At 45.8% G+C, this 16,905-nt stretch overlaps 1 long non-coding RNA gene across 2 annotated transcripts; it reads left to right on the top strand.

Moving 5' to 3' along the window:
• The first annotated feature begins 1,036 nt into the window (after positions 1-1,036).
• On the top strand, positions 1,037-7,253 carry LOC106728133. 2 transcript variants are annotated; one of them, XR_001364388.1, is made up of 3 exons: positions 1,037-1,135; positions 3,225-3,497; positions 6,020-7,253. It is a non-coding gene; the product is annotated as an uncharacterized LOC106728133 (long non-coding RNA). The 2 variants fall into 2 exon arrangements; XR_001364387.1 differs by having other exon boundaries at positions 3,198-3,497.
• Positions 7,254-16,905: the final 9,652 nt, after the last annotated feature.

Below are 16,905 nucleotides of genomic sequence, written 5' to 3'. Positions count from 1 at the left end.
TCTCCACCCTGTGTGTAGGGAAGAATCAAGCAGGTTTAGACTGTAGGGGATTAGAATATGCCACGTTGGCATAAGGATTTTTTTTTTTTTGAGATGAAGACCATTGAGATACATACATCAGACACCAAAAATAGTTCTCCGCCCTTGCCCCCTAGTTACCTAAAAGCAGAACATAAATTCCCATTTGTAGAGGCATCTCCCTCTCCTGTACCAGGAAGTGGAGGACCCGGGAGGACAACTCTTAGATCTTAATTGCTTGAGACAACTCCAGACTCTTAGATTGCACTCTAGATTGTACTAAAATAACTTCCATTTTCCACTGGTTTCCCAATACATTTACTTACCCACAGTTTGCAGTCCCTAAAAGCTTAAACCTCTTTGTCTTATCACTATTGTATAAATTGATTATTCTTCATTAAGATGCTATATAAACCTCAAATTCTAACCACCCCTTTGAGTTACTCATCAAATTCTAACCACCCCTTGGGGAACGTCATCACTGAGTTTCTCGGGTGTGTTTGCATACTGCATGATTCATAAACTGTTTTTTCTCTTGTTAATCTGTCTTTTGTCTGTTTAATTTCCTGAGCCTCAGCTGCAGAACCTAGGAGAGTAGAGGAAGCATTTGTTTTCCTCCCCTATTATCCCTGTTTTAGAGATGAAGAATCCAACACAGCGACAGATGGGCTGCCCCCCAAATCGCCGAGGCTCCAACCTGATCTCCTAACTCCAGGCCCAGAGCCCTGTCCCCATCCCAGTGGTCGTCCTCACACTGGGCCCCTTGGCCCTGGGAAAGAGTCATTTCACCACATCTAGGGCAGCCTGTGACTTCCAAAATCACGTGGAGACACCTCTCCTAGTTTTTTGTTGTTTTTAAGTTTTTAGTCAATTAATGAAAATCTGTTTTACACAGCCCTTGACACAGAGCTCCTGGTCCTGAGCAAATGCAATCCGTTCCAGTTCAGGAGCAGGCTGCTCGGGAGCATCAGGTTACCCTGGCAATAACCTCCCGGAGGAAGTGACTCAGCAGCTGAGATCTAAAAGATAAGTTGGAGTGATTTGGACCAAGGGAGCAAGAAAAGAGGGTCCTGGGTAAGGGAAACCCACCTGCAAAGACCAAGATGCAAAGAGCTTGGTGAGTTCGGGAAATTGAAGAAGTTCAGGGAGGGTGGAGTAGAAGGAGGCAGAAAGGGGGTGGGGTGTGGGGAGTCTGGCGAGGGGCAGGGAGCAGGTGTCAGAGGACATGGGTGACAATGATGATGAGCTAGTCATCATCCCAAGAGCAGTGTAAAGCCTTTGGAGGGTGTTAGCAGGGGCTTCAGATGATTATGTTTGCATCCAACTGAAGTGAGAAGAATGGGTTGGAAAAGGTGATAGATGAAGGGGGTTTGGCTTTTTGGGTTATTTTCCACGTCTTCACCACTTGTACCAGGAACTTATGAAAGGTAGAGAATGAGTGAAAACATGTGACCCTGGAGTTGTCAGTGCTCCCACAGAAGCACACTTCTGGAAGAAACAAGCCTTTATAATCATCATTAGACATTGGGTACCAGGCAGAGACTAGATGGACCCAGACCTGCCTTCAAGGAGCCCATAATCTATTATAGTATATAGATAGGTAAACTCCATCCAGTTGTCTGCACCAAGTCCTGTGGGAGCACCGTGGAGGCACAACTGGCTCTGTAGAGGTCAGGAAGGCTTCTCAGGAGAAGTGACATCTGAGCTGGGTCTTGATGGATGGAGACTAGTTTGTTGGATGGCTATTTTTTAAAAAATATTTTTATTGATTTCAGAGAGGAAGGGAGAGGGAGAGAAAGATAGAAACATCTATGTTGAGAGAGAATCATAGATCAGCTGTGGGTGGCTAATTTTTGATCAATGAATAAAGATCTCAATGTTCTTAAAGGATAGTAAAGTGAGAGATGAAAGTGACACATTGGGAGACATTTGTCAGGACTGCCCCACGTCTGCTACCCTGCTCTTACTGCTGATACCTGAATGCCCAACCCCATCTCATCCCCAGCTACCAACCAAACACCACTGGGACTTCAAATCTGTTCTATCCCCTGACACCTCCTTGACATAAAAATGTGAAGAAAACTTGTTATAGTATTGCCATTAAGAGCAAATGGACCTGGCTTCAAATCTGGGCACTGCCACAATCAACTTATTAGGCAAATCACCTTGCCTTCTCTAGACAGTAGGTTTTGTCATCTGTATAATGGGTGTAATAGTACCTACATCACAGCAATGATGGGAAGATTCCTGTACCAGTAATGATGTCACGGTAGCTCAGTTCCAAACCCGTCTGTACTCTGCTTTGTGTTGATGGGGCTGGGTCTCTGCAAATCACATTTCTGCTCAGCCTGCTGGCCCCCTCTTGAATTCTACCAGTTGGGGTGCTAGAGGGAGCTGCAGGGCTGGAGGGGGAAGAGCAGACTTGCTTCTTCCTGTGGGCTTCGTATCTGAAGGAAGAGACCAGGAAGGCTCTCAGGGGAGGTGACACCTGAACTAGGTCTTGAAGGATGAAGAGGAGTTTGTTGGGTAGCTACAGCATCCCAGCAATACCTTTTCCCCTGGCAGCAGCTAGTCCTCCCCACAGCATAGCTGAAGCCAGTTTGCAGTTTTGCAACACAGAATTAGCTTCATCACTTCCCATCAGAGACGTTAGCACCAGCCCAGCAGTGCCCCCTCCTAAGTGGTCTGAGTTTCAGCTCATGGGGCCCCTCCACGAAGCCTCTAAATTTTAATAATTCTAACTTTCCCCCTGTGGTCTTTCATCCCTAGGGGGATAGCTAATTTCTACAGCTGTTATCTCTGTTTTAGCTTTTAGTTCTCATTTTACCCTTTCAGTTGCCTAGTTAACAACCTTACACCTAGTTAACAATCCTTTTCATTAAATTCCCACTGTTCACGCAACTGATGTGGTTTCTGTCTCCTGGCTGCGTGCTGACTGTTATAATTAGTTAAGAAGATGTTTATCAAATGTTTGTTCCATGCAAATGCTCAATGAATGTTTCTTGTTATTATGGATTTCTCATGGATTCCTAACTTGTATTCATTTATTCACTGTTATAATTAGTTAAGAAGATGTTTATCAAATGTGTGTTCCATGCAAATGCTCAATAAATGCTTCTTGTTATTATGATTTATCATGGATTCCTAACTTGTATTTATTTATTCATTCATTTATTCAGCATATGTTGTTTCCTACTCTGTGTCAGGCCCCATGTGGAGTATTGGGGTGCAGAGCTGAGTAAGACACAGCCCAGCCCCGACGAAGCCTGCAGTCTGAGTGGAGGAGACTACCAAGCACCCGAGCCCACCCCGGGAATGGTTCTTGGCACCTTGTCCAAGAAGCTGCCACTGCTGATCTCACTGCCCAGTTACTCTGAGATCATCCAGAACCCCCATGTCCGACCACACAAGCAGCCTTCATCTGGCACGTCTTCAAGCACCTTTTGTTAACAGACTCCAGAATTCATACTTATGGTAAGGTTAACTATTTTATGTTATTACTAGAGGCCTGGTGCACAAAATTCATGCATGGGGGGGAGGCCCTCAGCCCAGCCTGCACCCTCTTGCAATCCCAGACCCCTCGGGGGATGTCCAACTGCCAGGTTAGGCCCAATCCTGGGATAGGGCCTAAACTGGCAGTCGGACATCCCTCTCGCAATCCAGGACCGCTGGCTCCTAACCGCTTGCCTGCTTGCCTGCCTGATCGTCCCTAACCACTCTTCCTGCCTGCCTGATTGCCCCTAACCACTCTGCTTGCCTGCCTGATCGCCCCTAACAGCCTCTGCCTCACCCCTGCCACAGCAGCTTCGTGCAGAAGGACGTCAGGAATTACGTCTGGAAGGTTGTTCGGCTGTCCGGGCTAATTAGCATATTACACTTTTATTATTATAGATTGTTTATTTGCACATCTTCTCATCCTTCCTAGGTGGTAAATTACTTGAGTTGATTTCCCAAAATGGCCTGCTTCTGTATCTATTTATCAGCCTAGCACAGTGCTGGGATATGATAGGATATCTTTTTTAAAAAATACGATGAAGGAATGAATTTATTTATTCAAAAATACCCTTGAGCTCTTACCATGAATCTGGCAATGGGCTAGGTACTGGGAAAACAAGGGCAAAGAAAACTAACAGCTTCCCTGCCCCATTGAATGGCTGTCTGATTCAGTGATCGAAGCTGGACAACTTCTGAGGACCCAGACCTCCATGGGGCTGGAAGCGGCTCTATCAGCCTGGTATGACTCAGACTTTCCGCACAACCTCCGCTTCCTTCCCGCGGAGACAAGCGAGCCCTTGGTGGGGAAGGCTGCCCGCTGTGGTTTACCTTATGTCCTGACGCTGGTGGCCAAGGCTGTATTTAAATAGCAAACATTTGCATTTTTAATGTTGACTGGAATTGGAAAGGCTGTGATAACCTTTCCAAGCTGATATTGGCTTTTACATGATTGAAACAGGCCTGGCCTCGGGCATTTCTAAATGGAAACTTTTAAGTATTTTCAATGTCAGTGAGAGTGCAGAACCACCTCAGAGCACTGTGCCTGGTCTGCACTCTCAGAAAAAATCACCTCCCTCCCTCCCCGAGCACACTCAGCACCTGTGCCTCGTCCACTCTTCAGGGTCCTCTTCATCTTCGTTCGGAGGGTACACAGCACGAGGGTCCAGGTCCTGTCTCTTTGGCGATGCGGGGAGTTTAGGGAAGCACGGGGGTGCAGTGGAAAGAGCTCTGACCTTAGAACTGGCTCTGACAACTAAATACCTTCTCTCCACCTCACTACCTGGGAGACTTGGACAAACCGCTTCCCTCTCCAACCCTCCTTTTCCTCACCTGTGCCATCGGAAGAAAAACACTATTTCACAGGTTTGCTGTGAACATTCAAGTGCGGTGATCTGTAAAAATGCTGCCCCACCCCATGCCCAGTACTTTTCTCAGTGCACGTTAGTTCTTGTCCTTCCCTGGCAGTGACCTGTCTAAGGTCACACATCAATATCAGGTGAGAACCCCAAGCTCGTGGCTTCCAGGACTCTTTCCAAGAGACCCACTGGACACAAATAGATTAAAACATATACATTTGAGCACTAACTGAAAGGTCCCAGGTTCGATTCCAGTCAAGGGCACGTACCTTAGTTGCAGGCACATCCCCAGTAGGGGGTGGTGCAGGAGGCAGCTGATCGATGTTTCTCTCTCATTGATGTTTCTAACTCTCTATCCCTCTCCCTTCCTCTCTGTAAAAAAATCAATAAAATATATTTAAAAAAAAATAAAACATACACATTTGGGTTAAAAGCAGAGGACTCGTTTCCACCTTCCCTCTCTTCTGACTGCTCTCATTAACGAAACGTTCCAGAACAACCCACCTTGGCATCTACATTTTTCTTCTCTGTTTTTGTTGTAGAGAAAGTTAGTTACTGTATTATCCAATATGGTACCCAAGAGCCAAAATGTGGCCTTTTAAATTTAAATTAATTACAATTAAATAAAATTTAAAATTCAGTTTCTCAGCCAGTATCCATACTTCAAAGGCTCAGTGACCACATGTGGCTGGTGGCGGACAGTGCAGATAGATACAGGCCATTGTCATCATCACAGGAGGTACTATTGGGAAGTGCTTAGTAATAGACGGAGAAGAGAAAAGAGAGGCAAGAAGAAGGGAAAGGAGAAGAGAGGAGAAAAGAGGCACATTGGTTTTCCAGAGCACTGCTCCTTCATGCACAGCCTTGCACGTGCTCATCCAGGCATGGAAATCAATCTTCGTGTATTTGCACATTCTGATGGGAGAGCGAAACTCTCTCCTCTGCAAGCCAGTGCTTGAGAATTTTTAAAATTGAGTTGGCTCAACAATTATTACCATTTAAAACTCAAATGTTATCATTTAATTCCCTACTCAAAATAGGTCCACAGTTCTTCCTGGCCTCCAGAAAAAGCCCCACGTCCTCAGCATGTTTCCAAGGTCACTAGCCCGTCCAGGATGCTTCCCACCATCTCCTGTCCTCACTCACCGCAGACATTCGCCCTGCGTGCCTGATGACAGCCTTCTCTGACGCACCTTGGATGCTACCGTCCTTGCCTTAGCCTCGCTGAGTGCATCTCCTGGAACACCCTGAAAGGTATCCTCTCCACCCATAGGCATCGGGCAAAGCACAGCTCAAATGCCTCCTCCTCCCTCTGCCTTCCCCATTTCTGCTAGTCTGATGTGCTTCCGTGTCCAGCATTTTATTCGTGTCTTTCAGAGCATTTGCCCAGCTGTATCCAAGCCTCCTTCCCCACTCTTTGTCCACTGTGTCCTCCCACGATGGTGATTCGCAAACTCTGTATGAAGGAAAGACCAGCATTTTTTTGTTTAGTTTTTACTTTTGTAAATTTCCAATCCATTGCAGACTGATGATTTTGTAAAATAAAATGAAATTTACAAACCAACGACATATAAAAATATAAGCCTTAGTTCCATTATTGCTAGGTTCATGTTGCTATAACAGTCTCTACACCCCTACTCTCGATTTCTATACTTTTCTCATCGCTGGCCAGTAAGTTTTCAGGCCATACGTGGAAGAGCAGTGTCGTCCAGCTCCTGTGAGCAGGTTCTGCACGTGGTCAGCGCTCCACACGCTTTATGGAATTCACTGGAAACTTTCCACCAGTGCTCCTCCGGTGTGAGAGGGGATGCACAGAGGAGAGTCTTTGTGGAGGAGCCCTCAGAATGAAGAGGCCCACTCTGGTGACGCTTGTACGCAGATGTGGGTGTGGACACTAGTTCTGTGTCTAAGTACCTTCATGGCCCTGGACGTGTTACCTGAATGTGGCCTTGACCTGAAGGTGGACCAGGGGTCTTAAACTTTTCTGTGCCATGGACTTAGTCTGGGGAGGCTGATGGAGATTTTCTCAGAATGCTTTAATTCTTTCAATGCAGAAATAAAAAACCACAGGATTTCAAAGGAAATTAATTATTCTCAGATACAATTATTAAAATGTTGGTGTCAAATGTTTCTTTATGAACACATGAAAAATAATGATATTTGTTAGTGGACAAAGTATCAACTATAATTTGAAGTCCTGGTGAATGTGAAATTATATTTCAAGTACCTACAACTGTACTGTGATTTAAAAATACCAGTGACTTCTACTGTGACTGTCACAAACACTGTTAGTGTTACTGTGATTTGTTGCCTGTACTTATGATTGAAGGAACTGTTTAATTTCAGAATAATAAAAATAAAGATGCAATTTTCCCCCTCTTCTAAGGTCTAGGCAAAGTGTCTTCTAACTCATTCATTCATTCATTCATTCAACAAATATTTATTGAGAACTTATTAAGTGCCAGGCATTGTTCCAGCATAAGCGAAGTGTCTGCCCTCACTCGGTTTTTATTCTTTCTGTGAGTCCTTACAAACAAGTAAATATAGTTGATTATTGTTATTTGCAGCAGTTATGCTGTATAAAGTCACCGTGAACACTGAATTAGCAAATACCAAACCATTGTTCATAGGGAAAATACAGGGCTAGGTTTCTATAAGCCTCTGGTCACATTTTCATCAACCTACCACTATATAACCTTATTTTTTGTGTGCTTCTGTTTAAAGATGCCTTATTTAGTATATATTGTTGACTCATTAATATTGCATCCATGACCAACAGCACTATAACCTCTAACTATAACTATCAGAGTGAATGATGCTTGTTTAACACATTTTAAAAACTTGTATTTTCTCTATAAGGCACATTACAGCCTTCTTGAGCCTAGAAACACTAAACAGTGCTTAGGAACATAAGATAGTAACATCACCAAGAAAAAAAGACCATTTTCATTTTATTTTTAAATATATTTTTATTGATTTCAGAGAGGTAGGTAGAGGGAGAGAGAGATAGAAACATCAATGATGAGAGAATCATTAATCAGCTGCCTCCTGCATGCACCTCCCACCACCACCACCACTGGGGATTGAGCCCGAAACCCAGGCATGTGACCTTGACTGTAATTGAACCTGGACCCTTCAGTCTGCAGGCTGACACTCTAGCCACTGAGCCAAACCAGCTAAGGCAAAAAGAGACCATTTTTAAACAGCCTGTCTAGAGAATGAAAGGTGGTCACTTTACCCAAATTGAGGGGAGTAAGGGGATAGTGGTAGTGGGAAGGGTGGGGAGGAATACAGGAGGTGAATCTGGAGGTAAGAGGGAAACCCTGAAAAGTTTTTGATCAGGAAAGTGACATGATTACCATTGTTCTTTATTTTTTTTTTATTAATTGTGCAAAGTTAAATTTAGAAGAATGATAAATGCACTCCCCTCCTCCCAGTTCCCGCCCCACCCTCCGCCCTCACTCCCCACCCTCTGTCCTCATCCATAGGTGCACGATTTTTGTCCAGTTTCTTCCCGCATCTCCCATTCCCCTTTCCCCCCCAAGAATAGTCAGTCCATTCCCTTTCTATGTCCCTGATTCATTATAATCACCAGTTCATTCTGTACATCAGATTATTTATTCACTTGATTCTTAGATTCACTTGTTGATAGATGCATGTTTGTTGTTCACAATTTGTATCTTTACCTTTTTCTTCTTCCTCCTCTTAAAGGATACCTTTCAGCATTTCGTATAATACTGGTTTAGTGGTGATGAACTCCTTTAGCTTTTCCTTATCTGTGAAGCTCTTTATCTGACCTTCAATTCTGAATGATAGCTTTGCTGGATAAAGTATTCTTGGTTGTAGGTTCTTGGTATTCAGCACTTTGAATATTTCTTGCCATTCCCTTCTGGCCTGCCAAGTTTCTGTTGAGAAATCAGCTGACAGTCGTATGGGTATTCCCTTGTAGGTAATTGAGTCTCTTTCTCTTGCTGCTTTTAAGATTCTCTCTTTGTCTTTTGCTCTTGGCATTTTAATTATGATGTGTCTTGGTGTGGTCCTCTTTGGATTCCTTTTGTTTGGGGTTCTCTGCGCTTCTTGGACCTGTAAGTCCATTTCTTTCACCAGGTGGGGGAAGTTTTCTGCCATTATTTCTTCAAATAGGTTTTCAATATCTTGCTGTCTCTCATCTTCTGGCACCCCTATTATTCTGATGTTGGTACGCTTGAAGCTGTCCCAGAGGCTCCTTACACTATCTTCGTATTTTCGGATTCTTTTTTCATTTTGCTTTTCCGGTTGGGTGTTTTTTGCTTCTTCGCATTTCAAATCTTTGGCTTGATTCTTGCGCTCCTCTGGTCTGCTATTGGGTGTAATATTCTTTATTTCAGACCGTGTATGCTTAATTTCTAGTTGTTTCTTTATCATAGCATCGAGGGTCTCATTAGTTTTCGTGAGGCTCTCCAGAAGTTTATTGCAAGCCCTCAAAATTGCGTTTTTTAGCTCTATATCGTCCATTTCTGTCATGTTTTTTTGTCTCCGCATTTTTTATGCTTTCTTGGTGCACCCCCTAGTGGTCTTTGTGCGCAGTCTTGTTCTAGTTGAGCCTTGATTGTTGTAGTTAATACTAGAGGGATTTGACCACCAGGCCGACTGGCTGTGTGAATCAGCTGTGTCTGCCGCGGAAAACTTCTGTCCTCTGGGGAGGTGCTAATCTAGCCTTTGCCTGAGGCGATCTGGCAAATGGCTCTGCGCAGGGCTTGGGCGGGGCGGGCTCAACAGGGCGGGCGGAGGGAGCCGTTATGGTGCCCTCAGTCCTGTTCCCAGAGGCTCTGCTTCTCAGAACCCCCGGAACCGCTGCAAACCTCGGAGGGAAAGCTGCCTTCCAACTGATGCCAGACACTCCCGCTTCTCCCGTTTGGGTCCGAGTCCCCAGCGATTCGCCCGTATCTGGAGCTCAGAGTCTGAGACTCCCCCCTGACCGAAAACGACAACCGCGCTCTCAGCCACCAGCCCGCTTTGCGCGCGCACCTCCGCACCTGAGTATTTTCCACACTGCGCCTCCTCTGAGCCTCGGTGTGCTGTTATTTTTCCTTCTAGTTGAAGAGTCTCTCCTCAGCCAGCCTTCCTGTGGTTCTGGGTGATGTCCGTTCCGCTTTTAGTTGTATTTTTGAAGTGGTTGTTTGCGGCAGCAGTCTCCGGTGTTTACCTATGCCGCCATCTTGGTCTCTCTCTACCATTGTTCTTTAGAATGATGACACTGCCAGGGGAGGAGAAAATAAATTGGAGGGAAGAAAGATTAAAATATAAGGAGGATGACCACTTTGGAAGCAATTTCTATAAACCAGGCAAGAGATGGTATGAGTCTAACCAAGGGTAGAGCTAGTGGGAGTGTAGAGAAAAAGACCAATTGGAGAGCTGTTTTGTGGGGTTTTTTTTTTTGTTATGCAATTGACATGGCTTGTGATGCATTTTCTCCTGCCTCCCCAGCACATATCCTCTTTGTTTGGGGGGGCAGGGAGGCCTGCAGATAGTTGGGGTTCAGGTGACTGAAGTTTCAAGTCTGGATGACAAAATAGATGTTGATGCCATTCATTGAGAGAGGAAATTCCAAAAGTAGGGCAAATTAAGGTCAAAAAGCAAGATTTCGTTTTGAACATTCCCATGAGGGCAACTGGGAAGATGCCCAGTTTCAATGGAAAATGTCTGAAGGTCAGAAGAGTGGATTTGGGAGTCATCAGGATGTAGGTGTAGAAGCCATTGGGGAAAGACAGTCAACCTTCAGGCTGGTTGGTGAAGGGAGGGTGGCCCACACCAAACAATTAGAAACTAACACCTGATAAATTGGATATGACAAAGTGTCCAGTATGTGACGGAAATAGTACTGCTGACAAAAAGAAGAGTGATGAGTAACAGCTGAAATTGCTAAAAAGTTCTTCCTGAAGAAGAAGGTTTGAACAGATGGAGCCGGATATGCAGGATTAGGAGGCCAGAAGGAGGTGTTGCTGGTGGGAGAGCAGTGGGAACATCAACAAGGCAGGAAGGATACTCGCCCCAGAAGTGCATGCCCCTGATGGTGCTGCCAGAGAAATAAACAAGGAACTCATTGGGAAACCCACTTTGAGGGAATGGGCCACCATAGTTACCTCTGGGGAGGGAAACTGAGCGTCTAGAGAGCAGGGTGGGAGAGAGGCATCTCTCTACACCCTTTTGCATCTTTAGGTGATTTTTACCAGGAGCATCAATTTTAAAAATGGTTTAAGTAAATCATTTGGCTTCCAAAGACTAAGAGGTGAGCCTCATGCAGAAGGGAATCAAATGGATCCCATGTATCAGGGTCTGATTCCTGGCCTGCCTTTCAGACGGGACAGCTGGACAGTCTCTGAGAGACCAGGATTGGAGGCTATAGCTCTGCGACTCTGCCGCAGGGAAGTACTGTACATGCATTTGGTCACTGGGGACGTTGAGTAAGTAATGAGGCCTCTGGAGAGCAGATGAGGACAGAAGGAGACGAGGCTGCACCCGGGAGCTGTGCCCGAAAGGTGGATTGATGGGTCAGGGCTGGATTCTAATCTCAAAACTTTCTCTTATTCCTTGCATCAACAGTGCCTAAACTCAGTGGTTTGATTCATCAGCAAATCTTACGCAGAGTTAAATGAGAACTAAATGAGATCATCATCATCCAACTTTTTTGAGGACTTGCTATGTGCTGGGCTACGTTGCTCACCTAGTTTAATCCTCATAAAAACCCGATGGATGAGGTGGTTTCCATTATTAATCCCATTTTCTTGGATGTGTATTGATTTGTTCAAGATCACACTGTGAGAAAGTAGCTAATTCAGATTGAGGCTCAGGCTCCCTGACTCTATAGAGTTTAATCTCTATGGTAAAATACTCACTTGGCCCAGGGCAAGACACACAATATTGATCAGGTTAGGCTAAGTAATGCTGCAGTAGCCAACAGTGCCAACAGCTCCGTGGCATAACACAGAAAAGTTTATTCCTACCTCATGCTACATGTTTTGTGCAGGGTGAAGAGTATGGCTCATTGTAGTCACTCAGACACGGGTGATGGAGGCCTCATCTCGTCGTGTGCTTCTGTAATCACTGAGGCAGGGTAAGAAGAGGGGAATACTTGCACTCAGCATGCCACACATTACGTCTGCTCTTCTTGCCTTTGCTTTAGCAAAGGCAGTAGGGAAATAAAATTTGACCTTGTATCCTGAGGTAAGAACCAGAATATTGATTACTAGCCCTAATGACTGCGTATCGGTGCATTAAGTGTTGCTCAAAATGAAGTTGAATGACTAGTTCTGACCAGATTGAGTGAACTCTCGTCTCACCAAGTCATTTTATAAAGTGTTTGAGGATTTGCAAACATAAGCACTATCAGTTCTGCTCAGAAGGCCGCCAGAGAACCACTGTGCCACTAAATCTGCATGTCAGATGTTTCTCCACACAGTCTGCACGCTGCCAAGAGACCACAAAGGGTTCTGGTTACAAGACTCAAATATTCTTGGAAAATGTAATTACTATCTTCTGACCACAGTCCTCCACCCCTTGCACCAGCCCAGACCACCCTTTTGTGATTGCTTTTTACTTCTGCCCATTTCTAGTTTCCCTTGTCATGTTCTTCCATGAACTCACATGAGGCACATACAGAAATATGGCAAACTTGCGAGGTCGGAAATTTTCTAAACCGTTTTTAAGTGTGCATTTCGGTGGCAATAATTTCATTCACAAGGTTGTGAAATCACTGCCACTATTCCCAAAACTTTTCATCACCCAAAATAACTCCCCATCAAGATAGACATTTGTATTTTCACTTTAAAGACAAGATGCTTAAAGTTAGGCACTCTGCCCACTGTCACCCGGGAAATAAGGAACAGGATTTCTGACTTGAAGGCTCATGGTGCTCCTGTTACATCCTGAAGCCTCTCCAATAACATCTATTATCTACACTGAGAGGAGGGTGACACCAACCCCCTCTGATGGAGAGGTAACCCTTAAACTTGTGAGTGCCCTTCAGTGGTCTGAGGAAAGAACCACCCTTCATTCCCTCAGTGACATGCCACAGACATTACTGACTAGCCAGCTGCTAAGTGCTGGAGACGCAAAGGTGAGTAAAACCCTGTGCTGCAGTAGTTCACTGCACAGAGAAGTTAAGCAGAAGCTACTAATTTCCCCCAAAATTTCTTTTCCCTTTTTCTTTAGTAAAAAACAAAAACAGCCCTAGCTGGCTTGGCTTAATGAATAGAACACCGACACATGGACTGAAGGATCCCAGGTTCGATTTGATCAAGGACACGGACCTCGGTTGCAGGCTCTATCCTTGGCTCCAGTTGGGGGCGTGCAGAAGGCAACCAATCAATGTTTCTCTCCCTGTCTCTCCCCCTCCCTTCCAAAATCAATGGGGGGCGGGGGGGAAATAAATGGAAAAATATCCTCAGGTGAGGATTACCAACAACAACAAAATTTCAAATTTTTAGCTGGGCTAATGGCTCCCAGAAATAAGACGGCGTTTCCCAATCTCTCTTGTAACTGACTATGGCCATGTGACTAACTATTGGTCAATGATATGTGAGTATAAGGGGCACATGAAACTTCTGGGAAGCGTTTGTAAAGAGAAAGAACTTGCTTTTCTTCCATCGCTCTCCTGCTTCCTGCTGGCTAAAAGTCAAACTGCACCAGCCGGAGCTTAGGCAACTGTCTTGGACCATGAAGTATAAGCCACAGACTGAGGATGGAAGAACACGATGGAAGAAGCTCTGTCCTTGACAAAATGGAGTGCTATCCCATCGCTGGGCTTCATATTTCTCATTTAGAAAAGAAAGAAACAAGTTTCTATATCATATGTATCTGTTAGTTTTTGCTGCATAACAAATGACTTTGAACTTAGTAACATCAAACAAGAACCGTCTTATTTAGCTCCTGGCTCTATGGGTCAGCTGGGAGGCTGGAGGACTGGGCGCAGCTGGCTGGTCTAGGCTGGCTCGACAGGTCTGTTTGGTCTATGGGGCCTTGGCTGGGATGGCTCATCTTTGCTCCATCTGATTTTATCCTACAGTAGGTGAGCCTAAGCTGCTTCTCATAGCAGTCTCAGCATTCAAAATAAAAAGAGATGCTTTTTTTTTTGCAGGTGCAAAATGCAGGTGCTTTTCAAGCTTTTGTATGTGTCACCTACGTTAATGTCCCATTAGTCTACCCAAGTCACCCAAAGGCATAGCTACATTGAAAGGCCATTATTGCAACAACCTCCATTGTCAAAGCCACTGGCCTTTTGGGGATCTTCTGTCACATACCTCTGAATCTAGTCCTACCTTGTATAGGTGGTGGGTGACAGGCAGTCAAAGACTGCTTTGTTCACATTTGCCAGCATGTGCGTATAAAAAGCACTCAGAGCCCTAGCCGGTTTTGCTCAGCGGATAGAGCATCAGCCTTTAGACTGGAGAGTACTAGGTTTGATTTCGGTCAAGGGCACATATTTCAGTTGCAGGCTCTAGAGAGAGTGCAGGAGGCAATCAATCAATGCATCTCTCTCACATCCATGTTTCTCTCTCTCGGTCTCTCCCTATCCCTTTCACTCTAAAAAAAAAAAAATCAATGGAAAAATATCCTCGGGTGAGGGTTAACAAAATAAATAAATAACTAGCACTCATAGTATTTTTCCAATGTCCAAATCACAATGGTTTGAACCCTCACCCACTTATTTGTCCTTATCTCCTTATCAAAATCATTTTGGTGTTATTGAGACTTAACTATTGGATGAGAAACACAGAATTAAAATTTTGTTTTAGAGCAATATTAGAAAAACACGAAAAGGTCACTGACTGTTTTGCTGCAGCCTCTCACGAACGTTCACACTCCCATTTAGGGAATGTCAGAGAAGCCTAGCAGGGCGTCTGCATTCAGGCACTGTGCCGCTCCCGGATGCTGTTTTGCCTGTTCTGTGTGAAGGTTTTCACGAAGTTGCAGTGGGCTGACAGTGCAGTGCCGGGCTTTAGGTGGAGAAGGACTCTTCTTGCTCCATCCTGAAGCCAGTCTCTCAGGACTGCGCCCTCTCCTGCAGCAGGTCTGCTTTGCTCCAGGAAACTGAAGTGCCACTGGGATTCTCGGTCACATGTCCCGGACCCAGGAGTCCTGCTGCCCCGGCTTCTCTCCTCTGCTCCCGTGTCCTGGAGCAGTTGTGGCTGGTTCAGGCCCAGCGAGAGCAGGCACCACCTCAGCAGCAGTGGCAGCTCAGCTCACACACAGCCACGAAGCAACTCTCTCCTCCTCTTCCTAATAGAGCAAGAGCTGGATATGGTTCCCCTGTAACAACACACAGCGGTGTCCATCCCCAACCAGGCCATTTGCTTCCCAGCCCGAAGCATCTAGAAGTGGTGCCTTCACAACTCTCCCCTAAGATCCATGGGTGGCACCTGGCTTACATTCTGGTGCCTCACATCTGGAAGGTACACCCTGGAGATTTTGCCAAAACAAAGCAACATTCTGCTCCAAAGGCAGAGTCGCACCTCCATCTCACAGAGGACTGAACCCCACTCACAGCTCCGAAACACCAGGCGCTCCATCTCCTCCTCCTGAAGTGTCTACGCTTCAGGATCATGTCACAGCCAAAGCCCCACTTTAATATCTGGAAGAGAATGATTACAGTACAGCGTGCTAAGGGCTCAACCAGAAGCATGAGTATGGTGCGAGGAGGGATAGGCCCCGCTTTGAGCCCCAGTTTCTTCATCTGTAAAGTTTCTGACATCATCAACTTATCGAGGTTTGCCTTAGCCAGAGCCTGGCTCAGATTGCCCAGCTCTGGGGGCTGCCGGGAGGCATTGTCATTGCCCTCAGGCCTGCAGGACGCTTCCCGTTGGTCAGTCACCAAACAGCACAGTCATGGGCTCTAGGAGCCGGTGCCCTTTAACTTGGCTTTAATGGGAATTTAATTTAGTGACCTTGGTCATGTCCTTCAAAGGCGGGATATCCAAATAAACTTGGTCTGTCTACTTTCCCAAGTGAAGGCGGATGTGCAAACACGCCGGCCCTGTGGCTTTCCCAGCCGGACATCTGTTGCCTCTGGTCTGCACAGGATCAGCCAAGGAAGGGGTAGGTGCAGATGAATTGAAAACACCACATCGTTTTTCCCTTTTGGTTCAATCTAATCCCATTTTTTCCCGATTGCAAATGTAGATCAAGTTTCCTGATAGAATCTGGCTCCGGACACCTGGTGTACAGATGGTTTAAATTGAGTTTATTGTATATAAATAAAACATCAGCAGACACTCCAGTCAGGCAGAGCTGAAGAAAGGCATCAGGGGTGCAGGTGGGGGAAACAAAAGGATAGTTTGTCAACACACACCAAGATAACCAGCCGGTTAGGAACTCAGGAATTTCTTATGGATTTTTTTTTTCTGAATATTTACTTCACACCACTCTAGCAGGCAGTGTGCCATAGCCGTTAGATATGAGCCAGAAAACCAACTGGTTTAGAATCCAGGCCCTGTTACTTGCTAATTATGGGATACTAGAGGCCCAGTGCACAACATTCATGCACTGGGGAAGGGGGGTCCCTCAACTGGCCTGTGCCCTCTTGAGAGGTCCTTAGCACTGCTGCATGAGCCCTGCTTCTGGCTGAGTGGCACTCCCCCTGTGGGAGTGCACTGACCACTAGGGGGCAGCTCCTGCATTGAGCATCTGCCCCCTGGTGGTCAGTGCATGTCATAGTGACCAGTTGTTCTGCCATTTAGTCAATTTGCATATTAGCCTTTTATTATATAGGACTAGTGGCCCGGTGCACGAAATTCATGCACAGGGGAGGGTGTGTTCCTCAGCCTGGCTTGCACCCTCTCCAATTTGGGACCCCTCAAAAAATGTCCTGCCAGTTTACAGGGATCAGGCCTAAATCAGCAGTCGGACATCCCTCTCGTAATCCAGGACTGTTGGCTCCTAACCGCTCACCTGCCTGCCTGCCTGCCTGCCTGATTGCCTCTAACCACTCCGCCTGCCAGCCTGCTCGCCCCCAACTGCCCCCCCCGCTGGCCCGCTCACCCCTCCTTTCCTTCCCCACTGG

This window comes from Myotis brandtii, unplaced genomic scaffold, assembly GCF_000412655.1.
Source record: "Myotis brandtii unplaced genomic scaffold, ASM41265v1 scaffold540, whole genome shotgun sequence".
NCBI classification, from domain to species: Eukaryota; Metazoa; Chordata; class Mammalia; order Chiroptera; family Vespertilionidae; genus Myotis; species Myotis brandtii.
This window is presented reverse-complemented; position numbering and strand designations above follow the sequence as displayed.